Source organism: Meriones unguiculatus, chromosome 5 (genome assembly GCF_030254825.1).
Source record: "Meriones unguiculatus strain TT.TT164.6M chromosome 5, Bangor_MerUng_6.1, whole genome shotgun sequence".
NCBI lineage: Eukaryota > Metazoa > Chordata > Mammalia > Rodentia > Muridae > Meriones > Meriones unguiculatus.
In genome coordinates this window covers 67931670-67957297 of record NC_083353.1, presented here as the reverse complement: position 1 = coordinate 67957297, position 25628 = coordinate 67931670, and positions in this window count along the sequence as shown.

Below are 25628 nucleotides of genomic sequence, written 5' to 3'. Positions count from 1 at the left end.
ACAAAAAATTCTCTTCTAACGATATTACCCCAGAAGGCAAAAAATCCTTTTCCAACGAAATCTCCTGAGAACACAAATATTCGCTTCCAAAGATATCATCCCAGAGCACAAAAAATTCGGTTCCAACGAAATCACCCTAGAAAACAAAAATTCCCTTTCAAAGAAATCACCCAAGAACACAAAAAATTCGCTTGCAACGAAATCTCCTGAGAACACAAATATTCGCTTCCAACAAAATCACCCCAGAGTACAAAAAATTCGCTTCCAACGAAATGACTGCAGAGCACAGAAAACTCGCTTCCAACGAAATCACCCGAGAACACAGAAAATTCGCTTCTATTGAAATCACCACAGAAGACAAAAAAATCGCTTCGAAACAAATCACCCCAGAGCACAAAAAATTCGCTTCCAACGGAATCACCCTAGAACATAAAAAATTTGCTTTCAACGAAATCACCTAGAACACAACAAATTCGCTTCCAAAGCAATTACCCCAGAACACAAAAAATTCGCTTCCAACGAAATCACCCAAAACACAAAATATTCGCTTCCAACGAAATGACTCCAGGGAACAGAAAACACGCTTCCAAGGAAATCACCCGAGAACACTGAAAATTCGCTTCTATTGAAATCACCACAGAATACAAAAAATTCGCTTCCAAACAAATCACCCCAGAGCACAAAAAATTTGCTTTCTTCGAAATCACCCAAGAAAACAAAAATTCCCTTTCAACGCAATCACCCCAGAACACAAAAGTTCCCTTCCAACGAAATGATCCCATACTTCAAAAATTTGCTTCCATCGAAATCACTCGAGAACACAAAAATTCGCTTCCAACGAAATCACCCCAGAACACAAAAAATTCGATTCCAACGAAATGACTCCAGAGCACAGAAAATACGCTTCCAACGAAATGACCCCATACTTCAAAAATTTGCTTCCATCGAAAAGACCGGAGAACACAAAAAATTCTCTTCTAACAATATTAAAACAAAAGAGAAAAAATTCTTTTCCAACGAAATCTCCTGATAACAAAAATACTTGCTTCCAAAGATATCATCCCAGCGCACAAAAACTTCGCTTCCAAAGAAATCACCCTAGAACACAAAAATTCCCTTTCAAGGAAATCACCTGAGAACACAAAAAATTCGCTTCCAACAATATTACCCCAGTACACAAAAAATTCTCTTCAAACGAAATCTCCTGAGAACACAAATGTTTGCTTCCAAAAGTCATCCTAGAGCACAAAAAAATTCGCTTCCAACGAAATCACCCTAGAACACAAAAAATTCCCGTTCAACGAAATTACCACAGAACAGAAAAAATTTCCTTCCATCGAAATCACCCCAGACCACCAAAAATTCGCTTCCAAAGATATCATTCCAGAGCAAAAAAAATTACATTCCAACAAAATCACCCCAGAGCACAAAAAATTCGCTTCCAACGAAATGATTCCAGAGCACAGAAAACACGCTTCCAACGAAATGACCCCCTACTTCAAAAATTTTCTTCCATCGAAATCACCCAAGAACACAAAAAACTTGCTTCCAACAAAATTACCCCAGAAGACAAAAATTTCTTTTCAAACGAGATCTCCTGAGAACACAAATATTTGCTTCCAACGAAATCACCCTAGAGCACAAAAAACTCGTTTCCAACGAAATGAATCCAGGGCACAGAAAACAAGCTTCCAACGAAATGACCCCCTATTCAAAAATTTGTTTCCATAGAAATCACCTGAGAACACAAAAAATTCGCTTCCAACGAAATTACCCAAGAATTCAAAAAATTCGCATGCAACGAAATCTTCTGAGAACACAAATATTCGCATCCAATGAAATATTCCCAGAGCACAAAAAATTCGCTTCCAACGAAATGACTCCAGAGCACAGAAAACACGCTTCCAACGAAATGACCCCCTACTTCAAAAATTTGCTTCCATCGAAAAAACCGGAGAACACAAAAAATTCTCTTCCAACGACATTACCCCAGAAGCCAAATTCGCTTCCAACGAAATCTCCTGAGGACACAAATATTCGCGTCCAAAGATATCATCCCAGAGCACAAAAAATTCGCTTCCAACAAAATCACCCTAGAACGCAAAAATTCCCTTTCAACGAAATCACCTGAGAACACAAAAAAATTCGCTTCCAACGAAATTACTCCAGAACACAAAAAATTCGCTTGCAACGAAATCTCCTGAGAACACAAAAATTCGCTTCCATCGAAATGACCGCAGAGCACAAAGAATTCGCTCCAACGAAATGACTCCAGAGCACAGAAAACATGCTTCCAACGAAATTTGTGTTCTTGGGTGATTCCGATGGAAGCGAATTTTTTATGTTCTAGGGGGATTTCGTTGGAATCGAATTTTTTCTGCTCTGGCGTGATTTCGTTGGAAGTGAATTTCTTGTGTTCTAGGGTAATTTCGTTGGAAGCGAATTTTTTGTGTTCCCGGGTGATTTCGATGGAAGCAAATTTTTGAAGTAGGGGGTCATTTCGTTGGAAGCAAATAGTTTGTGCTCTTGGGTAATTTCTTTGGAAGCGAATTTTTTTGTGCTCTGGAGTGATTTCATTGGAAGCGAATATTTGTGTTCCTGAGTAATTTTGTTGGAAGTGAATTTTTTGTGTTCTGGGGTCATTTCGTTGGAAGCGTGTTTTCTGTGCTCTGGAGACATTTCGTTGGAAGCAAATTTTTTGTGTTCTGTGGTGATTTCGATGGAAGCAAATTTTTTTCTCTTGTGAATTGATTTCGTTGGAAGCAAATTTTTTGTGTTCTGGGGTAATTTCCTAAGCAGAGAATTTTTTGTTTTCTGGGGTGATTTCGTTGGAATCGTTTTTTCAGTGTTATGGAGTCATTTCGTTGGAAGCGAAATTTTTGTGTTCTAGGGTGATTTCTTTGGAAGCGAATTTTTTGTGTTCTGGGGAGATTTCGTTGGAAGTGAATTTTTGTGTTCTGGGGTAATTTCTTTGGAAGCAAATTTTTTTGTTCTGGGGTGATTTCGATGGAAGCGAAATTTTTATGTTCTAGGGTGATTTCTTTGGAAGCAAATTTTTTGTGCTCTGGGGTGTTTTCGTTGGAATCGAATATTTGTCTTCCGGGTGATTTTGTTGGAAGCAAATTTTTTGTGTTCTGGGGTAATTACGTTGGAAGCGAATTTTTTGTATTCTCGGGAGATTTCGTTGGAAGCGTTTTTTCAGTGTTATGGAGTCATTTCGTTGGAAGCGAAATTTTTGTGTTGTAGGGTGATTTCTTTGGAATCCAATTTTTTGTGTTCTGGGGTGATTTCGTTGGAAGCAAATTTTTGAAGTAGGTGGTCATTTCATTGGAAGCGTGTTTTCTGTGCTGTTGAGTCATTTCTTTCGAAGGGATTTTTTTTTTTTTCTGGGGTGATTTCGTTGGAAGCGAATTTTTGTGTTCTGGGGTAATTTCTTTGGAAGCAAATTTTTTTGTTCTGTGGTGATTTCCATGGAAGCAATTTTTTTTATGTTCTAGGGTGATTTTGTTGGAAGCGAATTTTTTGTGTTCAGGGGTAATTACGTTGGAAGCGAATTTTTTGTATTCTCGGGTGATTTCATTGAAAGTGAATTTTTTGTATTCTGGGCTGATTTCATTTGCAGCGAATTTTTTGTGCTCTGGGGTGATTTCGTTGGAAGCGAATATTTGTGTTCTCAGGAGATTTTGTTGTAAGCAAATTTTTTTTTGTGTTCTGGGGAAATTTCGTTGGAAGCAAATTTTTTGTGTTCTCTGGTAATTTCGATGGAAGCAAATTTTTCAAGTAGGGGGCCATTTCGTTGGAAGCGTGTTTTCTGTGCTCTGGAGTTTTTTCGTTGGAATCAAATTTTTTGTGTTCTGGGGTGATTTCTTTGGAAGTCTATATTTGTGTTCTCGAGTGATTTTGTTGGAAGGGAATTTTTTGTGCTCTGGAGTGATTTCCTTGGAATCGATTTTTTTTTGTTCTCGGGTGATTTGGTTGCAAGCGAATTTTTTGTGTTTTAGGGTGATTTTGTTGGAAGATAATATTTTGTATTTTGGGGTGATTTCATTGGAAGCGAATTTCTTGTCTTCTGGGGTAATTTTGTTGGAAGCGAATTTTTTGTGTTCTTGGGAGGTTTCGATGGAAGCGAATTTTTTATGTTCTAGGGGGATTTCGTTGGAAGCGAATTTTTTGTACTCTGGCGTGATTTCGTTGGAAGCAAATTTTTTATGTTCTAGGGGGATTTCTTTGAAAGCTCTGGAGTGATTTCATTGGAAGCGAATATTTGTGTTCCTGAGTAATTTTGTTGGAAGCGAATTTTTTGTGTTCTCCGGTTTTTTCGTTGGAAGCAAATTTTTGAAGTAGGGGGTCATTTCGTTGGAAGCGTGTTTTCTTTGCTCTGGAGTCATTTCGTTGGAAGCAAAATTTTGGGGTTCTGGAGTCATTTCGTTGGAAGCGAATTTTTTGTGTTCTGGGGTAATTTCGTTGGAAGCGAATTTTTTGTGTTCTTAGGTGATTTCGATGCAAGCAAATTTTTGAAGTATGGGGTCTTTTCGTTGGAAGCGAATTTTTTGTGCTCTGGCGTGATTTCGTTGGAAGCGAATTTCTTGTGTTCTGGGTAATTTCCTTGGAAGCGAATTTTTTGTGTTCTCCGGTTTTTTCGATGGAAGCAAATTTTTGAAGTAGGGGGTCATTTCATTGGAAGCGTGTTTTCTGTGCTCTTGAATCATTTCTTTGGAAGGGATTTTTTGTGTTCTGGCGTAATTTCGTTGGAAGCCAATTTTTGTGTTCTGGTGTAATTTCTTTGGAAGCAAATTTTTTTGTTCTGGGGTGATTTCGTTGGAAGCGAATTTTTTATGCTCTGGGGTGATTTCGTTGGAAGCGAATGTTTGTGTTCCCGGGTGATTTTGTTGAAAGCAAATTTTTTGTGTTTTGGGCTGATTTCGTTGGCAGCGAATTTTTTGTGTTCTCTGGTGATTTCGATGGAAGCAAATTTTTCAAGTAGGGGGTCATTTCGTTGGAGGCGTGTGTTCTGTGCTCTGGAGTCGTTTTGTTTTAAGCGAATTTTTTGTGTTCTCAGGTGATTTGGTTGGAAGCAAATTTTTTTATACTTTGGGGTGATTTCGTTGGAAGCGAATTTCTTGTGTTTTGGGGTAGTTGCGTTGGAAGCAAATTTTTTGTGTTCTCGGGTATTTCGTTGGAAGCGAATTTTTTGTGCTTTGGGGTGATTTCTTTGGAAGCGAATTTCTTGTGTTCTGGGGTAATTCGTTGGACGCGAATTTTTTGTGTTCTCAGGTGATTTTGTTGCAAGCGTTTTTTCAGTGTTATGGAGTCATTTCTTTGGAAGCGAAATTTTTGTGTTCTAGGGTGATTACTTTGGAATCCAATTTTTTGTGTGCTGGGGTGATTTCGTTGGAAGCAAATTTTTGAAGTAGGGGGTCATTTCATTGGAAGCGTGTTTTCTGTGCTCTGGAGTCGTTTCGTTTTAAGCGAATTTTTTTGTGTTCTGGGGTGATTTTGTTGGAAGCAAATTTTTTGTGTTCTGGGGTGATTTCGTTGGAAGCGAATTTTTTGTGCTCTGGGGTGATTTCGTTGGAAGTGAATATTTGTCTTCTCAGGAGATTTCATTGCAAGCAAATTTTTTTGTGTTCTGGGGTAATTTCGTTGGAAGCGAATTTTTTGTGTTCTCTGGTGATTTCGATGGAAGCAAATTTTTCAAGTAGGGAGTCATTTCGTTGGAAGCGTGTTTTCTGTGCTCTGGAGTCGTTTCCTTGGAAGCGAATTTTTTGTGCTCTGGGGTGATTTCGTTGGAAGCGAATTTTTTGTGTTTTGGGTTAATTTCTTTGGAAGTCTATATTTGTTTTTTCGAGTGATTTTGTTGGAAGAGAATTTTTGTGCTCTGGGGTGATTTCCTTGGAATCGAATTTTTTGTGTTCTCGGGTGATTTGGTTGAAAGCGAATTTTTTGTGTTTTAGGGTGATTTCGTTGGAAGCGAATTTTTTGTATTTGGGGGTGATTTAATTGGAAGCGAATTTCTTATCTTCTGGGGTAATTTTGTTGCAAGCGAATTTTTTTTTGTTCTCGGGTGATTTTGATGGAAGCAAATTTTTTATGTTCTAGGGGGATTTCGTTGGAAGCGAATTTTTTGTGCTCTGGAGTGATTTGATTGGAAGCGAATATTTGTGTTCCTGAGTAATTTTGTTGGAAGCGAATTTTTGTGTTCTCCTTGGTATTTTCAATGGAAGCAAATTTTTGAAGTAGGGGGTCATTTCGTTGGAAGCGTGTTTTTTTTTTGGTCTGGAGTCATTTCGTTGGAAGCAAAATTTTGGGGCTCTGGGGTCATTTCGCTGGAAGCGAATTTTTTGTGTTCTGGGGTAATTTCCTAGGAAGAGAATTTTTTGTGTTCTGGGGTGATTTCGTTGGAAGCGTTTTTCCAGTGTTATGGAGTCATTTCGTTGCAAGGAAAATTTTTGTGTTCTAGGGTGATTTCTTTGGAAGCGAATTTTTGAAGTAGGTGGTCATTTCATTGGAAGCATGTTTTCTGTGCTGTTGAGTCATTTCTTTCGAAGGGATTTTTTTTTGTTCTGGGGTGATTTCGTTGGAAGCGAATTTTTGTGTTCTGTGGTAATTTCTTTGGAAGCAAATTTTTTTGTTCTGTGGTGATTTCCATGGAAGCAAATTTTTTATGTTCTAGGGTGATTTTGTTGGAAGCGAATTTTTTGTGTTCAGGGGTAATTTCGTTGGAAGCGAATTTTTTGTATTCTCGGGTGATTTCGTTGAAAGTGAATTTTTTGTATTCTGGGCTGATTTCATTTGCAGCGTATTTTTTGTGCTCTGGGGTGATTTCGTTGGAAGCGAATGTTTGTGTTCCGGGTGATTTTGTTGGAAGCGAATTTTTTGTGTTCTGGGGTAATTACGTTGGAAGCGAATTTTTTGTATTCTCGGGTGATTTCGTTGGAAGCGTTTTTTCACTGTTATGGAGTCATTTCGTTGGAAGCGAAATTTTTGTGCTCTGGGGTCATTAATTTGGAAGCGAAGTTTTTGTGTTCTCAGGTGATTTGGTTGGAAGCAAATTTTTTGTGCTTTGGGGTGATTTCGTTGGAAGCGAATTTCTTGTGTTGTGGGTAATTTCGTTGGAAGCAAATTTTTTGTGTTCTCGGGTGATTTCGTTGGAATCGTTTTTTCAGTGTTATGGAGTCATTTCGTTGGAAGCGAAATTTTTGTGTTGTAGGTTGATTTCTTTGGAATCCAATTTTTTGTGTTCTGGGGTGATTTCGTTGGAAGCAAATTTTTGAAGTAGGTGGTCATTTCATTGGAAGCGTGTTTTCTGTGCTGTTGAGTCATTTCTTTCGAAGGGATTTTTTTTTGTTCTGGGGTGATTTCGTTGGAAGCGAATTTTTGTGTTCTGGGGTAATTTCTTTGGAAGCAAATTTTTTTGTTCTTTGGTGATTTCCATGGAAGCAAATTTTTTATGTTCTAGGGTGATTTTGTTGGAAGCGAATTTTTTGTGTTCAGGGGTAATTACGTTGGAAGCGAATTTTTTGTATTCTCGGGTGATTTCGTTGAAAGTGAATTTTTTGTATTCTGGGCTGATTTCATTTGCAGCGAATTTTTTGTGCTCTGGGTTGATTTCGTTGGAAGCGAATATTTGTGTTCTCAGGAGATTTTGTTGTAAGCAAATTTTTTTTTGTGTTCTGGGGAAATTTCGTTGGAAGCAAATTTTTTGTGTTCTCTGGTGATTTCGATGGAAGCAAATTTTTCAAGTAGGGGGCCATTTCGTTGGAAGCGTGTTTTCTGTGCTCTGGAGTTTTTTCGTTGGAATCAAATTTTTTGTGTTCTGGGGTGATTTCTTTGGAAGTCTATATTTGTGTTCTCGAGTGATTTTGTTGGAAGGGAATTTTTTGTGCTCTGGGGTGATTTCCTTGGAATCGATTTTTTTTTTGTTCTCAGGTGATTTGGTTGCAAGGGAAATTTGTGTTTAAGGGTGATTTTGTTGGAAGCGAATATTTTGTATTTTGGGGTGATTTCATTGGAAGCGAATTTCTTGTCTTCTGGGGTAATTTTGTTGGAAGCGAATTTTTTGTGTTCTTGGGTGGTTTCGATGGAAGCGAATTTTTTATGTTCTAGGGGGATTTCGTTGGAAGCGAATTTTTTGTGCTCTGGCGTGATTTTGTTGGAAGCAAATTTCTTGTGTTCTGGGTAATTTCCTTGGAAGCGAATTTTTTGTGTTCTCGGGTGATTTCGATGGAAGCAAATTTTTTATGTTCTAGGGGGATTTCATTGGAAGCTCTGGAGTGATTTCATTGGAAGCGAATATTTGTGTTCCTGAGTAATTTTGTTGGAAGCGAATGTTTTGTGTGCTCCGGTTTTTTCGATGGAAGCAAATTTTTGAAGTAGGGGGTCATTTCGTTGGAAGCGTGTTTTCTTTGCTCTGGAGTCATTTCGTTGGAAGCAAAATTTGGGGGTTCTGGAGTCATTTCGTTGGAAGCGAATTTTTTGTGTTCTGGGGTAATTTCGTTGGAAGCGAATTTTTTGTGCTCTTAGGTGATTTCGATGCAAGCAAATTTTTGAAGTATGGGGTCTTTTCGTTGGAAGCGAATTTTTTGTGCTCTGGCGTGATTTCGTTGGAAGCGAATTTCTTTTGTTCTGGGTAATTTCCTTGGAAGAGAATTTTTTGTGTTCTCGGGTGTTTTCGATGGAAGCAAATTTTTTATGTTCTAGGGGAATTTCTTTGGAAGCGAATTTCTTGTGCTCTGGAGTGATTTCATTGGAAGCGAATATTTGTGTTCCTGAGTAATTTTGTTGGAGGCGAAATTTTTGTGTTCTCTGGTTTTTTCGATGGAAGCAAATTTTTGAAGTAGGGGGTCATTTCGTTGGAAGCGTGTTTTCTTTGCTCTGGAGTCATTTCGTTGGAAGCAAAATTTTGGGGTCTGGGGTCATTTCTTTGGAATCGAATTTTTTGTGTTATTAGGTGATTTCGATGGAAGCAAATTTTTGAAGTATGGGGTCATTTCGTTGGAAGCAAATAGTTTGTGCTCTTGGGTGATTTCGTTGGGAAGCGAATTTCTTGTGTTCTGGGGTGATTTCTTTGGAAGCGAATTTTTTTGTGCTCTGGAGTGATTTCATTGGAAGCGAATATTTGTGTTCCTGAGTAATTGTATTGGAAGCGAATTTTTTTTGTTCTGGGGTCATTTCGTTGGAAGCGTGTTTTCTGTGCTCTGGAGTCATTTCGTTGGAAGCGAATTTTTTGTGTTCTGGGGTGATTTCGTTGGAAGCGAATATTTGTGTTCTCATTAGATTTCTTTGCAAGCGAATTTTTTGTGTTCTGGGGTAATTTTGTTGGAAGCGAATTTTTTGTGCTCTGGGTGATTTTTTGGAAGCGAATATTTGTGTTCTCAGGAGATTTCGTTGCAAGCGAATTTTTTGTTTTCTGGGGTGATTTCGATGGAAGCGAAAATTTATGTTCTAGGGTGATTTCTTTGGTAGCGCATTTTTTGTGCTCTGGGGTGATTTCCTTGGAAGCGAATTTTTTGTGTTCTGGGGTAATTTCGTTGGAAGCGAATTTTTTGTGTTCTCAGGTGATTTGGTTGGAAGCAAATTTTTTTGTACTTTGGGGAGATTTCGTTGGAAGCGAATTTCTTGTGTTCTGGGGTAGTTGCGTAGGAAGCGAATTTTTTGTGTTCTCGGGGTATTTCGTTGGAAGCGAATTTTTTGTGCTTTTGGGTGATTTCTTTGGAAGCGAATTTCTTGTGTTCTGGGGTAATTTCGTTGGAAGCAAATTTTTTGTGTTCTCGGGTGATTTCGTTGGAAGCGTTTTTTCAGTGTTATGGAGTCATTTCTTTGGAGGCGAAATTTTTGTGTTCTAGGGTGATTTCTTTGGAAGCGAATTTTTTGTGTTCTGGGGTGATTTTGTTGGAAGCAAATTTTTGAAGTAGGGGGTCATTTCATTGGAAGCATGTTTTCTGTGCTCTGGAGTCATTTCTTTGGAAGGGATTTTTTTGTGTTCTGGTGTGATTTCGTTGGAAGCGAATTTTTGTGTTCTGGGGTAATTTCTTTGGAAGCAAATTTTTTTGTTCTGGGGTGATTTCGTTGGAAGCGAATTTTTTGTGCTCTGGGGTGATTTCGTGGAAGCGAATATTTGTCTTCTCAGGAGATTTCGTTGCAAGCGAATTTTTTTGTGTTCTGTGGTAATTCGTTGGAAGCGAATTTTTTGTGTTCTCTGGTGATTTCGATGGAAGCAAATTTTTCAAGTAGGGGGTCATTTCATTGGAAGCGTGTTTCTGTGCTCTGGAGTCATTTCGTTGGAAGGGAATTTTTTGTGTTCTTGTGTGATTTGGTTGAAAGCGAATTTTTTTGTTTTAGGGTGATTTTGTTGGAAACGATTTTTTGTATTTTGGGGTGATTTCATTGGAAGTGAATATCCTGTCTTCTGGGGTAATTTTGTTGGAAGCGAATTTTTTGTGTTCTTGGGTGATTTCGATGGAAGCGAATTTTTTATGTTCTAGGGGGATTTTGTTGGAAGCGAATTTTTTGTGCTCTGGTGTGATTTCGTTGGAAGCGAATTTTTTGTGTTCTCGGGTGATTTCGATGGAAGCAAATTTTTTATGTTCTAGGGGGATTTCGTTGGAAGTGCATTTTTTGTGCTCTGGAGTGATTTCATTGGAAGCGAATATTTGTGTTCCTGAGTAATTTTGTTGGAAGCGAATTTTTGTGTTCTCTGGTTTTTTCGATGGAAGCAAATTTTTGAAGTAGGGGGTCATTTCGTTGGAAGCGTGTTTTCTTTGCTCTGGAGTCATTTCGTTGGAAGCAAAATTTTGGGGCTCTGGGGTCATTTCGTTGGAAGCGAATTTTTTGTGTTCTGGGGTAATTTCATTGGAAGCGATTTTTTTGTGTTCTTAGGTGATTTCGATGGAAGCAAATTTTTGAAGTATGGGGTCATTTCGTTGAAAGGAAATAGTTTGTGCTCTTGGGTGATTTCGTTGGAAGCGAATTTCTTGTGTTCTGGGGTAATTTCTTTGGAAGCGAATTTTTTTGTGCTCTGGAGTGATTTCATTGGAAGCGAATATTCGTGTTCGTGAGTAATTTTGTTGGAAGTGAATTTTTTGTGTTCTCCGGTCATTTCGTTGGAAGCGTGTTTTCTGTGCTCTGGAGTCATTTCGTTGGAAGCGAATTTTTTTGTTCTGGGGTGATTTTGCTGGAAGCCTGTTTTCTGTGTTCTGGAGTCATTTCGTTGGAAGCGAAATTTTTGTGTTATGGGGTGATTTCTTTGGAAGCGAATTTTTTGTATTCTGTTGTAATTAAGTTGGAAGCCAATTTTTTGTGTTCTCAGGTCATTTAGTTGAAAGAGAATTTTTTGTGTTCTAGGGTGATTTTGTTGGCAGCGAATATTTGTGTTCTCATTAGATTTCTTTGCAAGGGAATTTTTTTGTGTTCTGGGGTAATTTCGTTGGAAGCTCATTTTTTGTTTTCTCCGGTTTTTCGATGGAAGCAAATTTTTGAAGTATGGGATCATTTCGTTGGAAGCCAATATTTGTGTTTTCGGGTGATTTTGTTGGAAAGGAATTTTTTGTGCTCTGGGGTGATTTCTTTGGAAGCAAATTTTTTCTGTCCTGGGTAATTTTGTTGGAAGCTAATATTTGTGTTCTCGGGTGATTTTGTTGGAAGGGAATTTTTTGTGCTCTGGGTTGATTTGGTTGGAAGCAAATTTTTTCTATTCTGTGGTAATTTCGTTGGACGCGAATTTTTTTGTTTTTGGGTGATTTTGTAGAAAGGGAATTTTTTGTGTTCTAGAGTGATTTTGTTGGAAGCGAATTTTTTGTGTTCTAGGGTGATTTCGTTAGAAGCAAATTTTTGAAGTAGGTGGTCATTTCATTGGAAGCGTTTTTCTGTGCCCTGGAGTCATTTCTTTGGAAGGGATTTTTTTGTGTTCTCAGGAGATTTGGTTGTAAGCGAATTTTCTGTTCTCTGGGGTGATTTCGTTGGAAGCGAATATTTGTGTTCTCAGGAGATTTGGTTGTAAGCGAATTTTTTGTGTTCTGGGATAATTTCGTTGGAAGCGAATTTTTTGTGTTTTCTGTTTTTTTTTTTGATGGAAGGAAATTTTTGAAGTAGGGGGTCATTTTGTTGGAAGCATGTTTTTTGTGCTCTGGATTTATTTCGTTGGAAGCGAATTTTTTGTGCTCTGGGGTGATTTATTTGGAAGCGAATTTTTTGTTTTCTTGGGTGTTTTCCTTGAAAGCAAATTTTTTGTGCTCTGGGGTGATTTCGTTGGAAGCGATTTTCTTGTGTTCTGGGGTAATTTCGTAGGAAGTGAATTTTTTGTGTTCTGGGGTAATTTCGTTGGAAGCGAATTTTTTTTGTTCTCAGGTGATTTCGATGGAAACAAAGTTTTGAAGTATGGGGTCATTTCGTTGGCAGCAAATTTTTTTGTGCTTTGGGGTGATTTCGTTGGAAGCGAATTTCTTGTGTCTGGGGTAATTTCGTTGGAACTGAATTTTTCTGTGTTCTCGGGTGATTTCGATTGATGCGAATTTTTTCTGTTCTCGGGTAATTTCGATGGAAGCAAATTTTTTTTGTTTTCTTGGTTGATTTCGTTGGAAGCGAATTTTTTGTATTCTGGGGTAATTTCCTTGGAAGAGAATTTTTTGTGTTCTGGGGTGATTTCGTTGGAAGCAAATTTTTTTTTCTTGGTTGATTTCGAAGGAAGCGAATTTTTTATGTTCTACGGTGATATTTATGGAAGCGAATTTTTTGTGCTTTGTGGTGATTTTGTTGGAAGCAAATTTCTTGTGCTCTGGGGTAATTTCTTTGGAAGCGAATTTTTTGTTTTCTGGGGTGATTTCCATGGGATCAAATTTTTTCTGTTCTGGGGTAATTTTGTTGGTAGCCAATATTTGTGTTCTCTGGTGATTTTGTTGGAAGGGAATTTTTTGTGCTCTGGGGTGATTTTGTTGGAAGCGAATTTTTTGTGTTCTGGGGTCATTTCTTTGGAAGTCTATATTTGTGTTCTCGAGTGATTTTGTTTGAAGGGAATTTTTTGTGCTCTGGGGTGATTTCCTTGGAAGCGAATTTTTTGTGTTCTCTGGTGATTTCGATGGAAGCAAATTTTTCAAGTAGGGGGTCATTAAGTTGGAATCGTGTTTTCTGTGCTCTGGAGTCGTTTCGTTGGAAGCGAATTTTTTGTGTTCTGGGGAGATTTCGTTGGAAGCAAATTTTTTGTGTTCTGGGGTGATTTCGTTGGAAGCGAATTTTTTGTGCTCTTGGGTGATTTCGTTGGAAGCGAATGTTTGTCTTCTCAGTAGATTTCGTTGCAAGCAAATTTTTTTGTGTTCTGGGGTAATTTCGTTGGAAGCGAATTTTTTGTGTTCTCTGGTGATTTCGATGGAAGCAAATTTTTCAAGTAGGTGGTCATTTCGTTGGAAGTGTGTTTTCTGTGTTCTGGAGTCGTTTCGTTGGAAGCGAATTTTTTGTGCTCTGCGGTGATTTCATTGGAAGCGAATTTTTTGTCTTCTGGGGTGATTTCGACGGAAGCAAATTTTTTCTGTTCTGGGGTAATTTCGTTGGACACCAATATTTGTGTTTTCGGGTGATTTTGTTAGAAGGGAATTTTTTGTGCTCTGAGTTGATTTGGTTCGAAGTAAATTATTTCTATTCTGGGGTAATTTCGTTGGAAGCGTGTTTTCTGTGCTCTGTAGTCATTTCGTTGGAAGCGAATTTTTTGTGTTCTGGCGTGATTTCCTTGGAAGCGAATATTTGTGTTCTAAGGAGATTTTGTTGCAAGCAATTTTTTGTGTTCTGGGGTAATTTCTTTGGAAGCGAATTTCTTGTGTTCTCTGGTTTTTTCGACGGAAGCATATTTTTTAAGTAGGGGGTCATTTCGTTGAAAGCGTGATTTCTGTGCTCTGGAGTCATTTCGTTGGTAGCGAATTTTTTGTGTTCTGGGGTAATTTCATTGGAAGCGAATTTTTTATGTTCTCAGGTGATTTCGATGGAAGCAAATTTTTGAAGTATGGGTCATGTAGTTAGAAGCGAATTTTTTCTGTTCTCGGGTGATTTCAATGGAAGCAAATTTTTTGGGTTCTGGGATGATGTGGTTGGAAGAGAATTTTTTGTGTTCTCAGGTTTTTTTGGTGGAAGCAAATTTTTGAAGTAGGGGGTCATTTCGTTGGAACTGTTTTTTCTGTGCTCTGGAGTCATTTCGTTGGAAGTGAATTTTTTGTGTTCTGGGGTGATTTCTTTGGAAGCGAATTTTTTGTGTCGTGGGGCAATTTTGTTGGAAGCGAATTTTTTTTGAAGTATGAGTTGATTTCGTTGGAAGTGTGATTTCTCTGCTCTGGAGTCATTTCTTTGGAAGCAAATTTTTTGTGTTCTGGGGTGATTTTGTTGGAATCGAATTTTTTGTATTCTAGGGTGATTTCATTGGAAGTAATTTTTTTGTGTTCTGCGGGGATTTTTTGGAAGCGAATTTTTTCTATTCTGGGGTAATTTCTTTGGAAGCGAATATTTCTCTTCTGGGGTAATTTCGTGGGAAGCTAATGTTTTGCGTTCTGGGTTGATTTCGTTGGAAGCGAATATTTGTGTTCTGGGGTGATTTGGTTTGAAGCGCATTTTTTGTGCTCTGTGTGATTTCTTTGGAAGCGAATATTTGTGTTCTCTGGAGATTTCTTTGGAAGCGAATTTTTGGTGTTCTGGGGTAATTTCTTTGGAAGCGAATTTTTTTGTTTTGGGGTAATTTCGTTGGAAGCCTATTTTTTGTGTTCTCTGGTTTTTTCGATGGAAGCAAATTTTTGAAGTAGGGGGTCATTTCGTTGGAAGCGTGGTTTCTGTGCTCTGGAGTCATTTAGTTGGAAGCCAATTTTTTGTGTTTTAGGATGATTTCGTTGGAAGCTAATATTTGTGTTTCCGGTTGATTTCGTTGGAAGCGAATTTTTTCTGTTCTCGGGTGATTTCGAGGGAAGCAAATTTTTTGTGTTTCGGGGTGATTTCGTTGGAAGCGTGTTTTCTGTGCTCTGGAGTCATTTCATTGGAAGCGATTTTTTGTGTTTTGGGGTGATTTCTTTGGAAGCGAATTTTTTTGTGCTCTGGAGTGATTTCATTGGAAGCGAATATTTGTGTTCCTTAGTAATTTTGTTGGAAGCGAATTTTTTGTGTTCTGGGGTCATTTCATTGGAAGCGTGTTTTCTGTGCTCTGGAGTCGTTTCGTTGGAAGCGAATTTTTTGTGTTCTGGGTGATTTCTTTGGAAGCGAATATTTGTGTTCTCAGGAGATTTCATTGCAAGTGAATTTTTTGTTTTCTGGGGTGATTTCAATGGAAGCGAAAATTTATGTTCTAGGGTGATTTCTTTGGAAGCGCATTTTTTGTGCTCTGGGGTGAATTCCTTGGAAGCGAATTTTTTGTGTCCTTAGGTGATTTGGTTGGAAGCAATTTTTTGTGGTTTGGGGTGATTTCGTTGGAAGCGAATTTCTTGTGTTCTGGGGTAATTTCGTTGGAAGCGAATTTTTTGTGTTCTCGGGTGATTTCGTTGGAAGCATTTTTTCAGTGTTATGGAGTCATTTCGTTGGAAGCGAAATTTTTGTGTTCTGGGGTAATTTCATTGGAAGCGAATTTTTTGTGTTCTTAGGTGATTTCGATGGAAGCAAATTTTTGAAGTATGGGGTAATTTCATTGGAAGCAAATAGTTTGTGCTCTTGGGTGATTTCGTTGGAAGCGAATTTCTTGTGATCTGGGGTAATTTCTTTGGAAGCGAATTTTTTTGTGCTCTGGAGTGATTTCATTGGAAGCGAATATTTGTGTTCCTGAGTAATTTCGTTGGAAGCGAATTTTTTGTGTTCTGGGGTGATTTCGATGGAAGCGAAAATTTACGTTCCAAGGTGATTTCTTTGGAATCGCATTTTTTGTGCTCTGGGGTGATTTCCTTCGAAGCGAATTTTTTGTGTTCTCAGGTGATTTGGTTGGAAGCAAATTTTTTTGTGCTTTGGGGTGATATCGTTGGAAGCGAATTTCTTGTGTTCTGGGGTAGTTGCGTTGGAAGCGAATTTTTTGTGTTCTTGGGGTATTTCGTTGGAAGCGAATTTTTTGTGTTCTCGGTTGATTTCGTTGGAAGCGTTTTTTCAGTGTTATGGAGTCATTTCTTTGAAAGCGAAATTTTTGTGTTCTAGGGTGATTTCGTTGGATGCGAATTTTGTGTGTTCTGGAGTTATTTCGTTGGAAGCAAATTTTTGAAGTAGGGGGTCATTTCATTGGAAGCATGTTTTCTGTGCTCTGGAGTCATTTCTTTGGAAGGGATTTTTTTTGTGTTCTGGGGTGATTTCGTTGGAAGTGAATTTTTGTGTTCTGGGGTAATTTCTTTGGAAGCAAATTTTTTTGTTCTGGGTGATTTCCTGGGAAGCGAATTTTTTGTGCTCTGGGGTGATTTTGTTGTAAGCGAATGTTTGTGTTCCCTGGTGATTTTGTTGGAAGCGAATTTTTTGTGTTTTGGGCTGATTTTGTTGGCAGCGAATTTTTTGTGTTCTCTGGTGATTTCGGTGGAAGCAAATTTTTCAAGTAGGGGGTCATTTCGTTGGAGGCGTGTTTTCTGTGCTCTGGAGTCATTTCGCTGGAAGCTAATTTTTTGTGCTCTGGGGTGATTTCGTTGGAAGCGAATTTTTTGTGTTCTGGGGTGATTTCGTTGGAAGCGAATTTTTTGTGCTCTGGGGTGATTTTGTTGGAAGCGAATATTTGTCTTCTCAGGAGATTTCGTTGCAAGCAAATTTTTTTGTGTTCTGGGGTAATTCGTTGGAAGCGAATTTTTTGTGTTCTCTGGTGATTTCAATGGAAGCAAATTTTTCAAGTAGGGGGTCATTTCGTTTGAAGCGTGTTTTCTGTGCTCTGGATTCGTTTCGTTGGAAGCGAATTTTTTGTGCTCTGGGGTGATTTCGTTGGAAGCGAATTTTTTGTGTTCTGGGGTAATTTCTTTGGAAGTCTATATTTGTGTTTTCGAGTGATTTTGTTGGAAGGGAATTTTTGTGCTCTGGGGTGATTTCCTAGGAATCGAATTTTTTGTGTTCTCGGGTGATTTGGTTGAAAGCGAATTTTTTGTGTTTTAGGGTGATTTCGTTGTAAGCGAATTTTTTGTATTTTGGGGTGATTTAATTGGAAGCGAATTTCTTGTCTTCTGGGGTAATTTTGTTGGAAGCGAATTTTTTGTGTTCTGGGGTGGTTTCTTTGGAAGCGAATGTTTGTGTTCCCCGGTGATTTCGTTGGAAGTGAATGTTTTGTGTTCTGGGGTAATTTTGTTGGAAGCAAATTTTTTCTGTTCTTGGGTGATTTCGACAGAAGCAAATTTTTTGTGTTCTGGGTTGATTTCGTTGGAAGAGAATTTTTGTGTTCTCCGGTTTTTTCGATGGAAGCAAATTTTTGAAGTAGGGGGTCATTTCGTTGGAAGTGTGTTTTCTGTGCTCTGGAGTCATTTAGTTGGAAGCGAATTTTTTGTGTTCTGGGGTGATTTCGTTGGAAGCGAATGTTTTGTGTTCTCTGGTTTTTTCGATTGAAGCAAATTTTTGAAGTAGGGGGTCATTTCGTTGGAAGCATGTTTTCATTGCTCTGGAGTCATTCGTTGGAAGCCAATTTTTTGTGCTCTGGGGTGATTTCTTTGGAAGCAAATTTTTTGTGTTCTCGGGTGATTTCGTTGAAAGCGAATATTTGTGTTCCCAGGTGATTTCATTGGAAGCGAATTTTTTGTCTTCTGGGGTAATATCGTTGGAAGAGAATTTTTTGTGTTCTCCGCTTTTTTCGATGGTAGCATATTTTTTGAAATACGGGGTCATTTCGTTGGAAGCGTGTTTTCTGTGCTCTGGAGTCATTTCGTTGGAAGCGAATTTTTGTGCTCTGGGGTGATTTCGTTGGTAGCAAATTTTTTGTGTTCTCGGGTGATTTCGTTGAAAGGGAATTTTTGCGTTCTAGGGTGATTTCGTTGGAAGCGAATTTTTTGTGCTCTGGGATGATATTTTTGGAAGCGAATATTTGTGTTCTCAGGAGATTTAGTTGGAAGTGAATTTTTTGTCTTCTGGGGTAATATCGTTGGAAGAGAATTTTTTGTTTTCTCCTTTTTTTTCGATGGAAGCAAGTTTTTGAAGTAGTAGGTCATTTTGTTGGAAGCGTGTTTTCTGTGCTCTGGAGTCATTTCGTTGGATGCAAAATTTTTGTGTTCTGTGGTGATTTCTTTGGAAGTGAAATTTTTGTGTTCTGGGGTAATTTCAATAGAAGCAATTTTTGTGTTCTGGGGTAATTACTTTGGAATCGAATTTTTTGTTTTCTGGGGTGATTTCGATGGAAACGAATTTTTTGTGTTCTGGGATGATTTTGATGGAAGCGAATATTTTGTGTTCTGGGTTGATTTTGTTGGAAGAGAATTTTTTGTGTTCTGGGTCAATTTTGTTGAAAGTGATTTTTTTTTGAAGTATGGGGTGATTTCGTTGGAAGCATGTTTTCTGTGTATTGGAGTCATTTCCTTGGAAGCAAATTTTTTGTGTTCTGGGGTGATTTTGTTGGAAGCGATTTTTTTGTGTTCTAGGGTGATTTCTTTGGAAGCAATTTTTTTGTGCTCTGCGGGAATTTCGTTGGAAGCGAATTTTTTTGTGTTCTGGGGGATTTCGATGGAAGTAAAAATTTTCCGTTCTGGGGTAATTTCTTTGGAAGCGAATTTTTTCTGTTCTCGAGTGATTTGGGTAGAAGCACATTTTTTGTGTTCTGGGTTGATTTTGTTGAAAGCGAATTTTTTGTGCTCTGGGGTGATTTCATTGGAAGCGTGTTTTCTGTGTTTTGGAGTCATTTCGTTGGAAGGGAAATTTTTGTGTACTGGGTGATTTCTTTGGATGCGAATTTTTGGTGTTCTGGGTTGATTTCGTTGGACGTTAATTTTTTGTGTTCTCAGGTGATTTCGTTGAAAGTGAATTTTTTTTTTTTTTGCCTTAGGGTAAATTCGTTGGATGCGAATTTTTTTGTGCTTTAGGATGATTTCATTGGAAGCTAATATTTGTGTTCGCTGGTGATTCCGTTAGAAACGAATTTTTTCTGTTCTCGGGTGATTTCGATGGAAGCATTTTTTTTGTGTTCTGGGTTGATTTCGTTGGAAGCGAATTTTTTGTGTTCTGGGGCAATTTAGTTGGAAGCGAATTTTTTTGAAGTATGGGGTGATTTCATTGGAAGCGTGTTTTCTGTGCTCTGGAGTCATTTCTTTGGAATCAAATTTTTTGTGTTCTGGGGTGATTTCGTTGGAAGCGAATTTTTGTGTTCTGGGGTAATTTCGTTGGAAGCGAATTTTTTGTGTTCTTAGGTGATTTCGATGGAAGCAAATTTTTGAAGTATGGGCTCATTTCGTTGAAAGCGAATTTTTTGTGCTTGGTGTGATTTTGTTGGAAGCGAATTTTTTGTGCTCTGGGGTGATTTCTTTGGAAGCGAATATTTGTCTTCTCAGGACATTTCTTTTCGAGCGAATTTTTTGTGTTCTGGGGTAATTTCGTGGAAGTGAATTTTTTGTGTTCTGGGGTGATTTTGATGGAAGCGAATATTTTGTGTTCTGGGGTGATTTCGTTGAAAGCGAATTTTTTGTGCTTGGTGTGATTTTGTTGGAAGCGAAATTTTTGTGCTCTGGGGTGATTTCTTTCAAAGCGAATATTTGTCTTCTCAGGACATTTCTTTGCAAGCGAATTTTTTGTGTTCTGGGGTAATTTTGTTGGAAGCGAATTTTTGTGTACTCAGGAGATTTCGTTGGAAAAGAATTTTATGTATTCTGGGGTAATATCGTTGGAAGAGAATTTTTTGTTTTCTCCTTTTTTTTTCGATGGAAGCAAGTTTTTGAAGTAGTAGGTCATTTTGTTGGAAGCGTGTTTTCTGTGCTCTGGAGTCATTTCGTTGGATGCAAAATTTTTGTGTTCTGTGGTGATTTCTTTGGAAGTGAATTTTTTGTGTTCTGGGGTAATTTCAATAGAAGCAATTTTTGTGTTCTGGGGTAATTACTTTGGAATCGAATTTTTTGTTTCCTGTGGTGATTTCGATGGAAGCGAATTTTTTGTGTTCTGGGGTGATTTTGATGGAAGCGAATATTTTGTGTTCTGGGTTGATTTCGTTGGAAGAGAATTTTTTGTGTTCTGGGGCAATTTTGTTGAAAGTGATTTTTTTGAAGTATGGGGTGATTTCGTTGAAAGCATGTTTTCTGTGCATTGGAGTCATTTCCTTGGAAGAAAATTTTTTGTGTTCTGGGGTGATTTTGTTGGAAGCGAATTTTTTGTGTTCTAGGGTGATTTCTTTGGAAGCAATTATTTTTGTGCTCTGCGGGGATTTCGATGGAAGCGAATTTTTTGTATTCTGGGGTAATTTCTTTGGAAGCGAATTTTTTCTCTTCTCAGGTGATTTGGATAGAAGCAAATTTTTTGTGTTCTAGGTTGATTTCATTGGAAGCGAATTTTTTGTGCTCTGGGGTGATTTCATTGGAAGCGTGTTTTCTGTGTTTTGTAGTCATTTCGTTGGAAGGGAAATTTTTGTGTTCTGAGTGATTTCTTTGGATGCGAATTTTTTGTGTTCTGGGTTGATTTCATTGGACACGAATTTTTTGTGTTCTCAGGTGATTTCATTGAAAGTGAAATTTTTTTCCTTAGGGTAATTACGTTGGAAGCGAATTTTTGGTGCTCTGGGGTGATTTCATTGGAAGCGAATATTTGTGTTCTCAGGAGATTTCGTTGGAAAAGAATTTTTTGGTTTTAGGGTGATTTCATTGGAAGCTAATATTTGTGTTCCCGGGTGATTTCGTTAGAAGCAAATTTTTTCTGTTCTCGGGTGATTTCGATGGAAGCAAATTTTTTGTGTTCTTGGTTGATTTCGTTGGAAGCGAATTTTTTGTATTCTGGGGCCATTTAGTTGGAAGTGAATTTTTCTGAAGTATGGGGTGATTTCATTGGAAGCGTGTTTTCTGTGCTCTGGAGTCATTTCTTTGGAAGCAAATTTTTGGTGTTCTGGGGTGATTTCCTTGGAAGCGAATTTTTGTGTTCTGGGGTAATTTCGTTGGAAGCGAATTTTTTGTGTTCTCGGGTGATTTCGATGAAGCAAATTTTTCAAGTATGGGCTCATTTCATTGAAAGCGAATTTTTTGTGCTTGGGGTGATTTCGTTGGAAGCGAATTTTTTGTGCTCTGGGGTGATTTCGTTGGAAGCGAATTTTTCATGTTCCTGGGTGATTTCGTTGGAAGCAAATATTTGTGTTCCCTGGTGATTTCGTTGGAAGCTAATTTTTTTATGTTCTGGGGGTTTTTGTTGGAAGCGAATTTTTTTCTGTTCTCGGGTATTTCGATAGAAGCAAATTTTTCGTGTTCTGGGTTGATTTCTTTGGAAGAAAATTTTTTGTGTGTTGGGGTGATGTCGTTGGAAGCGATTTTTTTGTGCTCTGGGGCAATTTCATTGGATGCGAATTTTTTGTGTTTTCGGGGTATTTCGCTGGAAGGAAATATTTGTGTTCTCAGAAGATTACGTTGCAAGTGAATTTTTTGTGTTCTGGGGTAATTTGGTTGGAAGCGAATTTTTTGTGTTCTCCGGTTTTTTCAATGGAAGCAAATTGTTGAAGTAGGGGTCATTTTGTTGGAATCGTGTTTTCTGTGCTCTGGAGTCATTTCGTTGGAAGGGAATTTTTTTGTGCTCTGGGATGATTTCTTTGGAAGCGAATATTTGTGTTCTCACGAGATTTCGTTGGAAGCGAATTTTTTGTGTTCTGGGGTAATTTTTGTTGAAAGTGATTTTTTTGTGTTCTCGGGTGATTTCGATGGAAGCAAATTTTTGAAATATCGGGTCATTTCTTTGAAAGCGTGTTTCCTGTGCTCTGGAGACATTTCGTTGGAAGCAAATTTTTTGTGTCCTGGGTTGATTTCGTTGGAATCAAAAATTTTTTTTAAATATGGGGTGATTTCGTTGGAAGCGTGTCTTCTGTTCTCTGGAGTAATTTTTTGGAAGCAAATTTTTTGTGTTCTGGTGTAATTTCTTTGGAAGCGAATTTTTTGTGTTCTTGGGTGATTTCGATGGAAGCAAATTTTTTCTGTTCTGGGGTAATTCATTTGGAAGCCAATATTTGTGTTCTAGGGTGATTTTGTTGGAAGGGAAATTTTTGTGCTCTGGGTTAATTTGGTTGGATGTAAATTATTTCTATTCTGGGATAATTTCGTAGGACGCAATTTTTTTTTCTTTTCATGTAATTTCGTTGAAAGAGAATTTTTTGTGTTCTAGGGTGATTTCGTTGGAAGCGAATTTTTTGTGCTCTGGGGTGATTTCTTTTGAAGCAAATATTTGTGTTCTCAGGAGATTTCGTTGCAAGCGAATTTTTTGTGTTCTAGGGTAATTTCGTTGGAAGCGAATTTTTTGTGTTCTCGGGTGATTTCGTTGAAAGCGAATTTTTTATGTTCTATGGTGATTTCTTTGGAAGCGAATTTTTTGTCTTCTGGGGTCCTTTCATTGGAAGCGTGTTTTCTGTGCTCTGCAGTTATTTCATTGGAACCAAATTTTTTGTGTTCTGGGGTGATTTCTTTGGAAGTGAATTTTTTGTGTTCTGGGTTGATTTCTTTGGAAGCGAATTTTTTTTGTGTTCTGGGGTAATTTCGTTGGAAGAGAATATTTTGTATTCTCAGGTGATTTCGATGGAAGCAAATTTTTGAAGTATGGTATCATTTCGTTCGAAACGTGTTTTCTGTGCTCTGGAGTCAGTTCTTTGGAAGCGAATTTTTTGTGTTCTCGGGTGATTTATTTGAAAGCGAATTTTTTATGTTCTAGGGTGATTTTGTTGGAAGCGAATTTTTTGTGCTCAGGAGGTCTTTAGTTGGAAGCGTGTTTTCTTGTGCTCTGGAGTCATTTCGTTGGAAGCAAATTTTTTGTGCTCTGGGGTGATTTTGTTGGAAGCGAATTTTTTGTGTTCTGGGGTAATTTCGTTGGAAGGAAATTCTTTGTTTTCTGTGTTGATTTCGTTGGACACGAATTTTTTTTGTTCTGGGGTGATTTCGTTGAAAGCGAATTTTGAGTGCTCTAGGTTGATTTCTTTGGAAGGGAATTTTTTGTGCTCTGGGTTGATTTCGTTGGAAGCAAATTTTTTCTGTTCTGGGGTAATTTCGTTGGAAGTGATTTTGAAGTATGGGGTGATTTCGTTAGTAGCTTGTTTTCTGTGTTCTGGAGTCATTTTGTTGGAAGCGAATATTTGTGTTCCGGGTGATTTTGTTGGAAGCGAATTTTTTGTGTTCTGTCGTAATTACGTTGGAAGCAAATTTTTTGTGTTCTGGGGTCATTTCCTTGGAAGCGTCTTTTCTGTGCTCTGGAGTCATTTCGTTGGTAGAGAATATTTTGTGCTCTGGAATTGTTTCATTGGAAGCGAATTTTTTTTGTGTTCCTGGGTGACTTTTTGAAGTGTGTTTTCTGTGTTAAGGAGTCATTTCGTTGAAAGCGAATTTTTTGTGCTCTGGGGTGATTTCTTTGGAAGCAAATATTTGTGTTTTCTGGAGCTTTCGTTGGAAGCGAATTTTTTGTCTTCTGGGGTAATATCGTTGGAAGAGATTTTTTTGTGTTCTGGGGTGATTTCGTTGGAAGTGAAATTTTTGTGTTCTGGGGTGATTTCGATGGAAGCAAATTTTTTCTGTTATGGGGTAATTTCGTTGTTAGCAAATATTTGCGTACTCGGGTGATTTTATTGGAAGGCAATTTTTTGTGCTCTGGATTGATTTGGTTGGAAGTAAATTTTCTCTATTGTGGGGTAATTTCGTTGGACGCGAATTTTTTGTGTTCTCGGGTGATTTCGTTGAAGGGAATTTTTTGTGTTCTATGGTGAATTCGTTGGAAACAATTTTTTTGTGCTCTGGGATGATTTCTTTGGAAGCGAATATTTGTGTTCTCAGGAGATTTTGTTGGAAACGATTTTTTTTTTGTTCTGGGGTAATTTCTTTGGAAGCGAATTTTTTGTGTTCTTGGGTGATCTCGATGGAAGCAAATATTTGAAGTATGGGGTCATGTCGTTGGAAGCGTGTTTTCTGTGACCTAGAGTCATTTTGTTGGAACCGAATTTTTTGTGTTCTGTGGAGATTTAGTTGGAAGCGAATATTTGTGTTCTCAGAAGATTTCGTTACGAGCGAATTATTTTTTCTGGGGCAATTTCATTGCAAGCGACTTTTTTGTGTTCTCCGGTTTTTTCGATGGAAGCAAATTTTTGAAGTAGGGGGTCATTTCTTTGGAAGCGTGTTTTCTGTGCTCTGGAGCCATTTCATTGGAAGCGAATTTTTTGTGCTCTGCGGTGATTTCGTTGGAAGCGAATATTTGTGTTCTCAGGAGATTTCATTGCAAGCGAATTTTTTGTGTTCTGGGGTGATTTCGTTGGAAGCGAATATTTGTGTTCTTAGGAGATTTTGTTGGAAGCGAATTTTTTGTGTTCTGGGGTGATTTCGATGGAAGCAAATTTTTGAAGTATGTGGTCATTTCATTGGAAGCGTGTTTTCTGTGCTCAGGAGTCATTTGGTTGGAAGCAAATTTTTTGTGCTCTGGGGTGATTTCTTTGGAAGCGAATTTTTTGTGTTCTCGGGTGATTTCGATGGAAGCAAATTTTTGAAGTATGGGGTCTTTTCTTTGGAAGCATGTTTTCTGTGCTCTGGAGTCATTTAGTTGGAAGCGAATTTTTTGTGTTCTGGTGTGATTCCGTTGGAAGCGAATATATGTGTTCTCAGACGATTTTGTTGCAAGCGAATTTTTTGGGTTCTGGGGTAATTTCGTTGGAAGCAAATTTTTTATGTTCTCAGATGATTTCAATGGAAGCAAATTTTTGAAGTTTGGGGTCATTTTGTTGGAAACGTGTTTTCTGTGCTCTGGAGTCATTTCGTTGGCAGCGAATTTTTTATGTTTAAGAGTGATTCCTTTGGAAGCGAATTTTTTGTGCTCTGGGGTGATCTCGATGGAAGCAAATTTTTGAAGTATGGGGTCATGTCGTTGGAAGCGTGTTTTCTGTAACCTGGAGTCATTTTGTTGGAACCGAATTTTTTGTGTTCTGTGGAGATTTAGTTGGAAGCGAATATTTGTGTTCTCAGAAGATTTCGTTACGAGCGAATTATTTTTTCTGGGGCAATTTCATTGCAAGCGACTTTTTTGTGTTCTCCGGTTTTTTCGATGGAAGCAAATTTTTGAAGTAGGGGGTCATTTCTTTGGAAGCGTGTTTTCTGTGCTCTGGAGCCATTTCATTGGAAGAGAATTTTTTGTGCTCTAGGATAATTTCGTTGGAAACGAAGTTTTTGTGTTCTCAGGTGATTTCGTTGAAAGGGAATCTTTTGTGTTCTAGGGTGATTTCGTTGGAAGCGATTTTTTTGTGCTCTGGGATGATATCTTTGAAAGCGAATATTTGTGTTCTCAGGAGATTTCGTTGAAAATGAATTTTTTTTGGTCTGGGATAATATCTTTGGAAGCGAATTTTTTGTGTTCTCGGGTGATTTCGATTGAAGCAAGTTTTTGAAGTATGGGATCATTTCGTTGGAAGCGTGTTTTCTGTGCCCGGGAGTCATTTCGCTGGAAACGTGTTTTTTGTGCTCTGGGGTGATTTCGTTGGAAGCGAATATTTATGTTCTCAGGAGATTTTGTTAGAAAAGAATTTTTTGTCTTCTGGGGTAATTTCG